The 13,161-nt window shown below is 46.3% G+C and overlaps 1 non-coding gene across 1 annotated transcript; it reads left to right on the top strand.

The window, feature by feature from the left end:
• Positions 1-222: 222 nt before the first annotated feature.
• On the top strand, positions 223-305 carry TRNAY-GUA (transfer RNA tyrosine (anticodon GUA)). Its single transcript has one exon. It is a non-coding gene; the product is annotated as a tRNA-Tyr (tRNA).
• Positions 306-13,161: the final 12,856 nt, after the last annotated feature.

The following is a 13,161-nucleotide window of genomic DNA, read 5'->3' as shown; positions in this document are numbered from 1 at the left end:
GGAGCTGGGGAAGGCCGACGATGGCAATGAGGGGGAAGCTGTCGTAGAAGCTTTGCCCCTTGCTTTACAGAAATGGTTATGAACTTACTAAATGACCTTATTGATTCTCCCGGAACGCTAGCAAATCTAATAGTTCCATCTGCTCTTCTTAACTTAAGAACGAAGGCCGCCATCCTTCTTATTCAGGAACCCTTTGTTTGAGGGGGGCGTATCCCCGGGAAGGGGAGAGTGGCCGAGCGGTCAAAAGCGACAGACTGTAAATCTGTTGAAGGTTTTCTACGTAGGTTCGAATCCTGCCTCTCCCACTTGTTGTAGACTTAAGAGAAGAGAAAGTAGGCGGAAGCCTAGGAGGGCCAACCGAGCGAAGCTCTTTTTTTTGCCGTGCCGTGAAGTGCAATTTTCTCGTATGCGTTTTAGAGAGGTTGTCGAAAAAAAGACGATCTATAGAGATTCCCCATCTATATCCAATCGAGAATAGAAGCGACTCGCTTCCGGCGTCGGCTTGTAGTCTCTGCAGTCGGCACACGCACGCGCCCGCCATCATGCCTCCTTGGTTCGGGACGAAGCCAAGCGAGACATACGATAGACGAAGGAAGCGCCCACCCAGCAGGAGGGCTAAAACCTGTAGTTTGGAAGTTGCAAACTCCAGCTTCGAAGCTGGAGTTCTTTAGCCCTTTAGTTTTTTCTTGAGCGCCTTGCGCGCTCAAAAACAAGCAAGGGATGAGCGCTTTGTTGCGCCTGCGGATACGTTTTCTTGCTGGGGAAGGCTAGTTTGATCGAGGATTGGATTGGATTGGAGAGGAGGGAGAGGTGGAATAAAAAGCTCGGGATGGATTTTGGAGTCTTTGTGCGAGCCGTATGCGGTGAGAGTCGCACGTACGGTAAGGAGGGGGGTTCGCGTCTATACGTGTAGTGTGGTGGTTGGGCCTACCCACCCTATTTGTTCCATGATCTATGGGTCTACTGGAGCTACCCACTTCGATCAATTAGCCAAGATTTTGACCGGATACGAAATCACTGGTGCTCGATCTAGTGGTATTTTTATGGGGATTCTTTTTATCGCTGTAGGATCCCTATTCAAGATTACTGCAGTTCCTTTTCGGGCGGCTGTAGGACGGACGGCCCCCTATAGGTAGTAGGGTAGGGTGGGTGGTACCGCTCAGATAGCGGCCAATCCTCCTAACTGCGCGCGGGCCGGGCTTAGAGCGCGTGAAACTCATCACTACCTCGTAAGGGCGTTGAGACCATAGCATGTTACACAAAAGCGCCGCTTTCTCAGGAGTGTTGTCACACAGCTGCCCGACTAGAAGAGCTACTCGCTCTGTAGTGTTGTCACACAAGATAAGCACGCCGCCCGCCTGCTGGCCGGGCGAATCGAAGTTATCTTCCGGTCAACTGTCCACCCAGTCAAGTGCAAAAAACACAGTGGAATCACGCAACGCACGCTGCTGGTGTGCTTCCTGCCCACGAGGAAAGAAGAGCGACAAGGTTCAGATTTGACTGTTTGCAGCATGGGAGCTGATTACCCAAAAAATCCCTGGGAAAAAAGAAAAGATATCTCGGTAACGAAAACCATAGGAGGCTGTATTGGCGAGATCCAAGGGTTCACAGCAGCCCAAAAGAAAAACCGCCTGGAAGTCCGAGGACCTTTAGTACCGTACCGAACCAGCAGCCTTCGCGCCAAGCGACGACCGCCCTTGTCCCTTTCCTTTTTCCATTCAGCCTACTTCTTAGCTTTGTTCCGTCAGTCTAAGGCAAAGCTTAAGTGGTTTGCCTACCTTACCCACTTGATGAAAGGGAACGAACTTCGTTTCCTTGGCGGCTTTATGGATGGATTCAGTCAGCCTCACTCCTTCCTTTTGAAAAGTGACGCTTTGCGTCTTCGCTTCCGAGGGTTAGGGTATAGGCCGTTTCGAGCAAGCTTTCGCTTTTTCTCCCGGCTTTCTACAACTTTAGCTTTAGCTTCCAAAGGCGACCCAATGACCTTTCCGGAATTGGAAGTATTCGTCGCCCTACCCTAAGAAAGAAGTCACTATAAAACTGCTTGCCCTCCAGAAGTACCAAAGGTGCGCGGAGCCCGGTGAAAATGAATATGTTTGCTACTGAAAGAAGCCTGCCTATTGACTAATATTCGTCTTTAGAATGAAAGTAGCTATGAAGCCCAATCTACTGTCGATTCAAAAGGGGGCATAGTCATATGGGTGGGGTGTTTGTGGGGAGCTGCCTTGGATATGAGGAATTCCTAAAAAAAAATACAAAATGGAACAAAGGCTAAGTCCGTGACGAAGATCTTTCTTTTCTATCAATAGATAGGAATGAGTGTTCGTTATAGGGGATAGGATCCATCTGCTCTCTCTCTCTCTATTTTCTTTGATGCAATTTTGAGAGAAAGAGCAGTGCGAACTAGAAAAAAAAGAGAATCGGGAGATGATTAAAAAAGAGATACATAGACATCTAAAGTAAAGGGATGTATATATTATTCCTATATATATCATCTATCTATGAAAAAAGTAAACAGAGTTCGTTTTTGGGTTCCCCGAAGCCCCGAATGGATTGGATCGTTTCTGCCAACGAAATGAAGGCCTCGCCCCTTCCGAATGCTTCTCCGATCCTGAAGTTCTCGCGAAGAGAATAAGATGCAGCTCCCCCTCCCTCTGTCTTTTTCCGCTTTGCTAATCTTCCCCTCTAACGCGGGCCGGGCTTAGGCGGGCGCGGGAGGAAGAAAGAAAGTAGAAGAGCGTCTTCTCCTTTGTCCTTTTTTCAGTGCAACACAGGAAAGCACCCTCTTTTTGTAATCCCTGCAGCTTCCCAGAGGCTTTTTTTTGTATTGAACGCATGGCATAGCTAGGACCCCTCCAATCATGCATGTTTGAGCCTATGTTCACCCGGGGCCCAAAAAGGAGAATTCCGGAATGCCTGCCGACGTTCAGATAAGGTGCATATCCCTTACCACTAAAGGAAAGGCTCGACGAAGGGGGGGATATTAGCTGGGTAAGGAAAAAGCTTTCGGAGATTGAGATGTCGATTTGTTTTTTCATCGAAAAGGAAGAAGGCCGAGGGGATAGCAGCCTTCCTTCGGGCTTTGCCTGCCGACGTTCTAATAAAGAATTCCGGCTCGGCCCGGGAAAGCGCTGGCAACAACATAAAGAAAGGGGTCCATGTAGCTGCTGCGCCCGCCCACTGAGCAGCAGGTTCGGCATCTACTACAAAAGAGAGAATCCACTTCAGATAACCACGTCTCTGCTAGGCAGCGTGTGGAATGGCCGAGAGCGGACCAAATGGATATATAATCCAAGCCGAGAGTGGAATTACGTGAACAGCCGTCTGATGGAAAACAACTTTCACGTTCGGTTCAGAGAGCACTTTTTTCGTTGAGAATAAGTCCTTCCCTTTTGTGTGAATTCCCCAGCGGCGAATTAACAACTTGTGGGGCCCTATCTATTCAATCTCTCGAGCCCCAAGAAAACCCCCCTCTCCCTCGGACTCAATCTCTCTTTTGACTCTATATATGTGGGCACCTGATATCTATGAGGGTTCACCCACCCCGGTGACAGCATTCCTTTCTATTGCGCCTAAAATCTCTATTTCTGCAAATATGTCACGTGTTTCTATTGTTGCTTCCTATGGGGGTACATTACAACAAATCTTCTTTTTCTGCAGCATTGCTTCTATGATCTTAGGAGCACTGGCCGCCATGGCCCAAACGAAAGTAAAAAGACCTCTAGCTCATAGTTCGATTGGACATGTAGGTTATATTCGTACTGGTTTCTCATGTGGAACCATAGAAGGAATTCAATCACTACTAATTGGTATATTTATTTATGCATCAATGACGATAGATGCATTCGCCATAGTTCCAGCATTACGGCAAACCCGTGTCAAATATATAGCGGATTTGGGCGCTCTAGCCAAAACGAATCCTATTTCGGCTATGACCTTCTCCATTACAATGTTCTCATACGCAGGAATACCCCCGTTAGCCGGCTTTTGTAGCAAATTCTATTTGTTCTTCGCCGCTTTGGGTTGTGGGGCTTACTTCCTAGCCCCAGTGGGAGTAGTGACTAGCGTTATAGGTCGTTGGGCGGCCGGAAGGTTGCCATGAGTAAGGTTGGGAGACCGAAGGCAGTTTTCCGTGCACCGGACACGTAGCTTACCGAATCAGTTGCAACACAGATGGGAATGCATGCTACGAAAGACAGGGTCGAGTCTGATACATCAACCGTCGACTCCATATCCTTGTACGAGTCCACAATCACTACACGAGATGAACCTGGGTTTGGTGAATGGAAGTTGGCCTTAGGTGTAATAGGACTCCCAGTTACTGCGCGCGATCGTATACTGAGGTGCTCCCCGTCGGTTGTTGGAACGACGCGAGCCGGGCCGGGCCTCGATTCCTTTCAAAAAGATGAAGGGACAGAGGTGACTAATTCCCCATCTCATTTGGGGCGGAAAACGAATCGACATCTCGATGTGATACAGCCCTTTCCATTTTCGTTGGGAAAGAACGGCGAAGTCCATCCGAACCCTCCAATGAAGAAATAAGAGGAGAGCAAAGCGCCAATGGCGCGCGAAGCGCATGCGGAAGGGGTACGGAGAAATAAAGAAGTGTGGAGGAGAAGCAGCCGAGCTCATTCCCTTCGCTTCCTGGGCCCAAAGCAGTGCTTTGTTTCCTGGCCAAATCAAGGATTTGGGGCTGATTGCAAAAGATATCTGAATAGAAAGATAGATCCATCCATCTATCCAGATATCTAAAAAAGAATCGATTTCTATTTCATGAAACCTTTGATTCAAAGAACTGCGCTTAGCCCCCCCGCTCATGAAACGGCTCTGCTGCAATGGATGGCAGAGGGTCCGTAGTACCCGAAGCACTGGAGTGACCCAGTAGCCGGGAAGGGGCCTAGAAGTGCCTACTACTACACCACACTACACTTGGCTCTACACATTTACAGAGCTTACCCCTGTCCAGTGTCTGGCAGAACGTTGGGGGCTTCAATCGTCGACTCGTTATCCCCATCTCAGCCCAGGCTAACGGAGCCTTACTTATTCAGGGGAGAGAGTGGAGCCTATCGAAGCACTCTTGAGAGTAAGATCCTTGGCTCCTCTTCATTCTCTACAGGGGTCTCTGCCCACATGGAAGCGGGGCAGAGATGGATAAGATCAAACACGGGAATAAGAAGCATTTGAAATGCCTTTTTGATCATTTTGATAGAGGGGGATGGATAAAGTGGGCAAAACAGACTCACATTTTTCAATCGAAAAGATGGGTTCCTTTTTCGTCTCGACAAAGAAAGAATCATCTTGAAAACGCTCCTAACCCCTTCGTAGGGCCGTGTATAGTAAGTGATCCGAACCTGCCCGGAGCGAGCCCCCCTTAGAGGCAAGTGAAGTTGGTGAGCCGTATGATGGGCAACTATCTCCTGCGGTTCGGAGAGGACTCAGCTGTTAGTTAGTACCCCCTTGGTTTCGGGGTGGACCCTTTCACTCTATTTTATTATATACGCTTAGCGAAAAGAATGTTTTTTGATAGACCTAGGACATGGATTCTATATGAACCAATGGATCGTGACAAGTCGTTACTACTAGCAATGACTTCCTCTTTCATTACTTCATCCTTTCCATATCCCTCTCCCTTGTTCGATCTTACTCATCAAATGGCACTCAGTTCATATCTGTAAGTTCGTTCGATCATTGACAAGGTTCAAAGAAAGGGTGGGCCATTCACCATGAAGGCTAAAAGCGAGATAGGCTGGACATTTTCGCTTACAAAGGCGAAGACAATTCCGCGTTTTTTCAGCCGATTCTCCGAAATTGAAGACAATTATCCTCACTCAAACTTCAAAAAGTCCTTTTTTTTTTATGATGTAAATTCTGTCTGTCTCCTTTGTCCTTCCTAACGCTAGTCTAGTCTCCTTCGTTCCACTCGTCCTTGCTTTTTTTTCTTCTTCCTATCGGTCCCAAGGTCAAAGAAATAGGTTCAGTGGTTCGACCTCCCAAAGGTTAAAGAAAGACATCGATATTAAGACCACTCCCTCCGGATGATGATATGCCCCAACCATCTATAGCCCATGGTTCGTTACTCGGGAATTCGGAGAGGTCAGATGAGATAGATGGGTGTGTTCAAAATGGAATGATCCCCTTTTCTCATGTTTGAATTTCTGTTGTCCACAAACAAATAAAGAGTCCGAAAAGACGTACGCATAACAGACTCGGTACCTAGGTCAATGGGTTCAGTGGACAATTGCGTTACTGTAATAGCGAAGGTATCTATGAAATGCAGTACCAAGGTCAATGAAATTGAAAGGCACCTCTGACAACAGAATCAAAAGGGATTTGGCGGCTATAGACGACTCAGAGGGGTTTTCATAAAGAGAAGCTTTCGCGCAGTACACCTATTTTTCTATAGAAGTGAATGGCCCCTTAGTTGGCTAGTCTGATCAATCGGCAGGCTCAGCCTCTACGTCGTATTCTGATATAGAAAGAAAAGAACCGAACTCCTGGAGGGTGAAAGAAGAATCTCAAGTTGATACTCTGCCAAGGGATCTGTCCACAACTGGTACTTCACATGCCTTAGAAGTAGATTTGAATGAGAATGAATGAAATGAGCAAACGTTACTAGGAAGGTGAACTCGCTATCAAACTACTGCCTGCGCTAGGGGAAGCGCGAAAGAAAAACCAGTTTCAAGATCTGATACCCTTGAAGGACTCCCAGGAATGAGAGAGCAAGTACAAGGACAATCTTCTTATTTTCTAAGGATAGGCGGTATTCCATAATTAACATAGTTCGGTTAGAGTGGATTTGAAAAGCTACAGCAGATCGATAAGTTGCTAATTTAGCTAAGTCAACTCCACTACGGAATCTAGCTCTCCATAAGAGGGTATTCCCAATGAGACAAGTAGTTTATCGAAGGGACCCTCTGTCTGAAGATTGTAGTCCGGATTTATCGGAATAGAATAATGGAATGAGCAGGTGCAGATGGTCAATCTCCATCTTGAAGCCGAGTCTCTCTGTCTTCTTATTTTAGAAAAAGATATAGAGAATAACTCGGTCGATCGTAGAATGATTTCGTGATCTGATCTTCATTTGAGCGAAAGCCGCCTCCCCCATTTTTTAGTCAGTTCGTTTTCTTATGTATACGGTACCTCATGCCTATATTTTAGTTGAGGTAAAAGAAGGATTATTGTATAACGGACGATAGTGTCCTCAAGCCGCATTGATCCTCGTGAAGAGCTGGGAAGCACCTACTATAGGGCTTCGTTCCTTTTACGATCTAGCTTGTGAATAAGAAATCCATCATCCTCGAATTATGATAACTTCTAACCGCAGCCGGAGCCTACGAATGCGAGCACTTCAAAAGACTCCTTAGGGCTGCTACAAGTAAGCGCTTTGGGAGAGAACCCTCGATGTTATTGCTGGAGCCAGAACAAAAACTTGGCAGAAGCACCAGCCAGAAGCCCCTTAGGGTGAGCCACAACCCACTTTATCAGCATTTGTAAAGGTCGATTGGCACCCGCATAAGTTACGACAACTTGAGTACTTTTTCTCCCAAGCAGACCAGAAAGCGGTCTCGATTCGTCCTCCTTTATAGTCGAGTCTACTCTTCTTAGCGATTGACTGTGTAGTGTTCGGGCGGCCAGAGAATCTCGGATGGATTGGATTTTTCAAATAGGTTTTTCCGCCTTGTGATGCATTGCTCATTTTTTTTGCTCCAATCTATGACCAGATGGACAGGGGCTGCTTAAATACTAATACAGTAAGTACAATGTTTGATCAGCAAGACCGGTCTCCGCTGCACCAGGATACGGTCTTCCTCGGTCGTTCACTCCTCTTCCTTCGCACGGGCATACCAAGCTCTAAAACCTACTTCTCATTCGATCGATGCTTAAGTACCGGTTTGCTTCTACGTCTACGGTTGAACTTGAAGGCCTCGGATTCCGAAACCTGTAGAGCTTGCACGGTGAAGAACAAGTACGTACTTCATACGAAGAAATGGTAGTCGGACTCCTCTGGTTTTCTCCACAGTAGGAGTAAGCATAATCCTAAAGCCGGCCCAATGGGCTATATTTATGTCGATATTCAATACCACCTTGGCGTGCTCAAGCATAACCATACCATTCTTGTCTATCAGGATCAGTCTTTCCCTCAAGTCACCTTAACATGCTTCTTTCTTTCCTTCACTATGCAGATACAAAACTAGGTTGCGGACGCATAAAGCCACTGATACTATTGGTCAGAAGTATGATTTGACAAAAACGACTACTTTAGCAGCTATGCGAAATGGAAGTTTCCTTCTTCTTGCTTGTTTGGCCGAGAGCCCGTCCGAAAGCAGATACAGATATCGGGGAGAAAGCAGCTCTCTGAGCGATGGATACCGATCGATCTCGATTATTTTCATTGATCCTGGCCTATCTCCATAGCGCTCACCCAGAGGGAATTCTCTCATTTCACTCAGCTCTGGGCCGCATCCATCTGGTTGGCATGAGAAAGAAGGCAATTCCTTCCTTGGGTCAGATCTCCGTTCCCATACGTGGGGATGGAAGAAAGAAATGATGGTTTGGATGAGCAATTGGGAAACACACACGGGGTCATGGATGGCTAACTAATGTGAGATGCATGCATTTCGGATAGAATGTCACACTGGCTCTGGAGTGCCCGGGGGCGATAGATATATAGATATATAGAAGGAAGGGAACATCGTCTGCGAGCTCTCTCTCCTAATCCACTTTCTTATTGCAAAGGCTCCAACAGAGCAAAGTTGTACAAAAAGAAGTATGCATATGGTCGGTCCCCTTCGAAAGGCAATGGAAAGCAAGGGTCCCGCTAGCATTGAGGAAGGAAGCGGTGAGACCAGTTCAGCCATAACCTTGAATGAATTTATATAAGCCAGGATCTTGTACCGGGTACGGAGACTCTCTAGTGATGCTCCCCTACCCCCCTCTGCCTAGGGTAATAAGCTGGAGTGATAAGCTTAAGCTAATAGCACATAGAGAGCTAATACCATATCCCGCCCGGCTCCGCCTTTAGCTGACCCAGCCCGGACTTCCCCTTCAAGCGTTCAAGAATAAGCATGGGAGTCGAATAGAGATGGCACTTGGAAACTACCGTTGGTATTTCAGGTTTCACATTGTACAGAATTAAATCATCGATAGGGCTCGCCCCGAAGAGAGGATGCCGCGCTTAATATAAAATTGTTTAGTTTAGGCATTTAGCTTAGCTTAAAATAGATATGTAACATGATGTACTTACACGTGCAACCACTCCGTCTTCTAGACCGGGGTCATAATTGAACCCACAACAAACCTCAGATGATGTGACTTCTCCACCCTCTAGGCAATTCAAAACTGGTCCCATTAGCTCGAATTTACTAATGTTAGAAAGGAAGACGAAGGTGCCAAAACAAAGCATTTGTTTCAAGCGCTGTCGTGTCCTTGAGCTTCAAAGTCTCCAAAAGAGCCCTCTTGATCGAGAAGAGTAAGCATTGCCTGGTGAGGAAGAGCGGAAGCATAGGTTTTTGGATCCTAGCGAAGGAGTTTCAAGCACGGATTACGCTTCTAAAGAGCACTATTTGGCTTGGCCCCTTCCTGCCAAAGATTTGAGATAACTAAAGCGACTCGCAGTCAAAACTGGTGGAGCCAACGCCAAAGAGGAAATGTGTAGATAGTAGGTGAGCGCCTAGCCCTTAGTCTTTCGGATCGGAAGATTCATTGGTTTCATCCAAAGGCTTCTGTCTCGTCTTCCTCAAATTGTTGATCGAGGATTGGAAATCAAAGACATTGCTAAAGCAGACGCCTACCGAACGGGAGTTCTTGTACCTGCTAGAACGGCATCTGCTCGAACTTTTGTTTCTTAGAAAAGAAAATATGAACTCACAATGTGCAACAGAAATGTACCCACCGGTTGAGAAACCACCATAGTTGGATGATTGCTCGCGCTAGTAAGACAGCTTTGACTCTTCTTGATCGTGATCTGGTGATCGGTCACACCCTCTTTAGAGGTTCTAGGCCCTGCCTATTGAGTCATCTACCACAGAAACAGAGTCTCGTGATGATCCTGGTACAAAAGGTTCGTCAGGCCCGCATTCAGAGACTTCTGCCTCAGACTCATATCCATAAAGATATTCTCTCGCTTTCTAGCTGTACCCTTCTTCACACCCACCACGGAGGTTAGAGATTTCCCGTTATCAACATTGTCCAGGCAGGACTCTATTTTTAGAATGCTCGGAGCCAACCAAACAGTTTGCTACGTCCCTCGAGAAAATCAAAACTTCATTGGAAATTAAGGACCAACTTAGGAAGGCACGGACTCATACTTTGTAAGGTCGAAGTCTACACATAAGAAAATAACTAGTGCCTAGGAATACCCCCTTCTTCACCAAAGGGTGCGGTTAACTAACCCAATTCACCGGGATCAGACGCTATGTCAGACATTTAGCTAAGACGTTATGCTCTTTTGATTGAATTCTAAGAGAATTCAATCCCTAATTGGGCGTACCTTCGTTGACATCGAAACGCGCTCGCTTGAAGCCCCTACGGAGGCGGGTTTGTAAGAGAAATAAGAGGTGAATTAGCGCAGTTAAGAACTTCCTAAGGGCTACCACCGGTGGCCACCTCCAATAATGGATCAATTGGAGCTTATTTGTTAAAGCCACCACCCTGGTATCACAGATCCAACTTGGTTCAACGAATAGAAACAATAATTTAAAGGGATAAATATTAATGGCCGCCGCATCGCTCGTGTAATTTGCTAATCAAAATGCAACATTTAAGTGCATTTCAGTAGCTTGAAAACGAAGTCATTGCTACTGGCTTCACTATTTTAGAGATTACTCTGGGCAGAATCCACCGACTTCAATAGCCAATTGGACCACTGCCTCCTTCAACAGGAGTAATAAAAATGCTTTCTACCGTCGCCTACTTCTCCGGGAGACCAGTCTAAAACCAACCAAAAGGTGAACAAAATAAGTCATAACAGAGGTTTCGAGAGTGCCCAACTTCACCACCCGCTCTTAGATTCAAGAATTCGTGGCCTGAGCTTCATTCATTGATTTATTCGGGTGCATTCCTTTCGCACCCCGGTTATGAAATTCCGTACTCATTAAGTGCTGGCCCCCTTCATCGTCAGATTTAGGTTCACCGCTAGCATAGCATTCTCAAATGCAGATTGCTCCCCGCTTGAGCTACCATACTTTGTTGGATTTACGACAGACCCCCCCTATCATAGTTGTCCCTATAGATATAGAGATCGCCCTGGTGTTATTAGTACACACCTACCCTAGGGTACCATTCAAGGGAAACGGGAGGTTTCAACCTGTACCATCCAGCGAATTAAGACCCCTCGCCAGGAGCTTCCCCTAGAAACTTTCTTGCTTTCATCAATCAATCGAAGTTCAATTTCATCATCATGAGAGCTGTTCAAAGCCGATCCTAGCGTGTTTTAATGGCATTAAACACAAAGACATCACTAGTATTTGCGCACATGTGCTCCCGCCTCCCTGAGTCATATACCAAACGCAAATCCAAAGGAAAATCATTAGGTACCCTTTTCCTCAAATGGGTTTGCCAGTAAAGAGTACGAGATGGACATGTCAATGCTCGGTCGATCTTATCAATCATTTTAGCACGGCATAACCACTTTAAAGTCGGTCGACGTGTCACCCACCATCAAAGGTAGAAAAGCCCCTATTTGGGGCGTTAAGCCCGTTGGTTCCGAGAACCCAAAAGAGTAAATCGACCATGCCTTTATCTTCACATCGACCCTTCATCAACAACTTTATTCAAAAGCGCAGGATAGCCCAGCTCAGGGAGAAGGCCCGTGACTTACGAGTAGTAAAGGTGGTAACAAAAGATAGAGGCGTACCCAGCAAATGTAATAGCCCAAGGCGTTTGTTACTTTTCTTATTGAAGCAGAGAGCCTTGGCCTAACAGACAGAGGCGGTAAATAGGACATGGCAGATACAGAGCTTCCGCTCGGTCGCGAATAACTTCTTTATTAAATGTATAAGTAGGCACGGGGCCTAGGGTCATAGCCCGGCTCACCGCAACAGATTTGATTTCGTCTGACCCGACTGTCACTCCTATTTCTAGAAAACGTTATCCAAGATTAAAGGATTGATACGGGCGTGCTTCCTTGCAGAGGGTTGTTTTAGACACCTACCCACCAGAAACTTCGCTTTGCCACCCAGGTATAACCAAAGCCTTCCACAAAGGAATATTTCCTACAGGGTCCATCACGTGTCCAGATACCGGTGCATCCCTTGCCATTTCCTCGATTCCCGTTGAGAAAACAATCGATTGACCATTTTAGGACCTATTCTGAAGAATATAGAGGTATCGAAGATCTAGAAACGATGCGATGACTCCTGTTCGATCCTTTTCCGATGAAATGAATGAATTACCACGCTTTCCGCCGGCTAATCTCTTTTCTTTGAGCCGGTAGCTAAAAGAAAGTCCTCGCCTGCTCTTAAAGACGATGGATTAGAAGAAGCATCGGTATTGATCTTGATAAACTCGGTGTAGCTATCCAAGCAATATTCAGTAGGTCTTTCTTATCTTAGTAGATAAGCTAGCGAGAGAGTGTAAGGATCTCTTATACCTAGTCCGGGTTCAGCTTGGTCTTTCTTAAAAGAGGTTTCCTGAGTAGCAAGTGCATAAGAAGAAGGATGAAAGTCCGTCACATGGTGCAAGACCCTGTAATAATCTGAAATATCCCTGTACGTAGTAGGCATAAAAGAAAAAGTAAACCTATTCCTTTTCCAAGCACAGAGACCATAGAGAATAATCAAATAGCGAAGGCCAAATGGAGAGTAAAGGAAAATAAGGTCATTCTTCTGTCTAGCTTCTGGTCGGTGCCCCGGATCCCTACGCTACGAGCAGAGGATGAGAAAATCCGCTAGGCCCACCCTAGGCCTACTTTCTACCTCTTTCCAGCACCTTAGGCAGTAATGGAGAGTGTCCCGGCAGTCCAGTCTTTTCTTCTACCAGCTCTAGTGCTAGCTTTCTCCGATCTCTCTGTAGACAGCATTAAATAGGGGTAGGTACCATATTCATAATACTAGAAGGTGATCCCTGCTTAGAGACATGACTGCGAGCTGTTTGTTACCTGATTGTCACCGAGCTTGATGCTGCTGGTCTTCCACCTCACCCATAATGTTGAGGAAACTTGAC

The sequence above is a fragment of the Lolium perenne genome, chromosome 6, assembly GCF_019359855.2.
Source record: "Lolium perenne isolate Kyuss_39 chromosome 6, Kyuss_2.0, whole genome shotgun sequence".
Classification (NCBI taxonomy): Eukaryota; Viridiplantae; Streptophyta; class Magnoliopsida; order Poales; family Poaceae; genus Lolium; species Lolium perenne.
The sequence above is the reverse complement of the archived record's forward strand: the minus strand, read 5'-3'. Positions and strand labels throughout refer to the sequence as shown.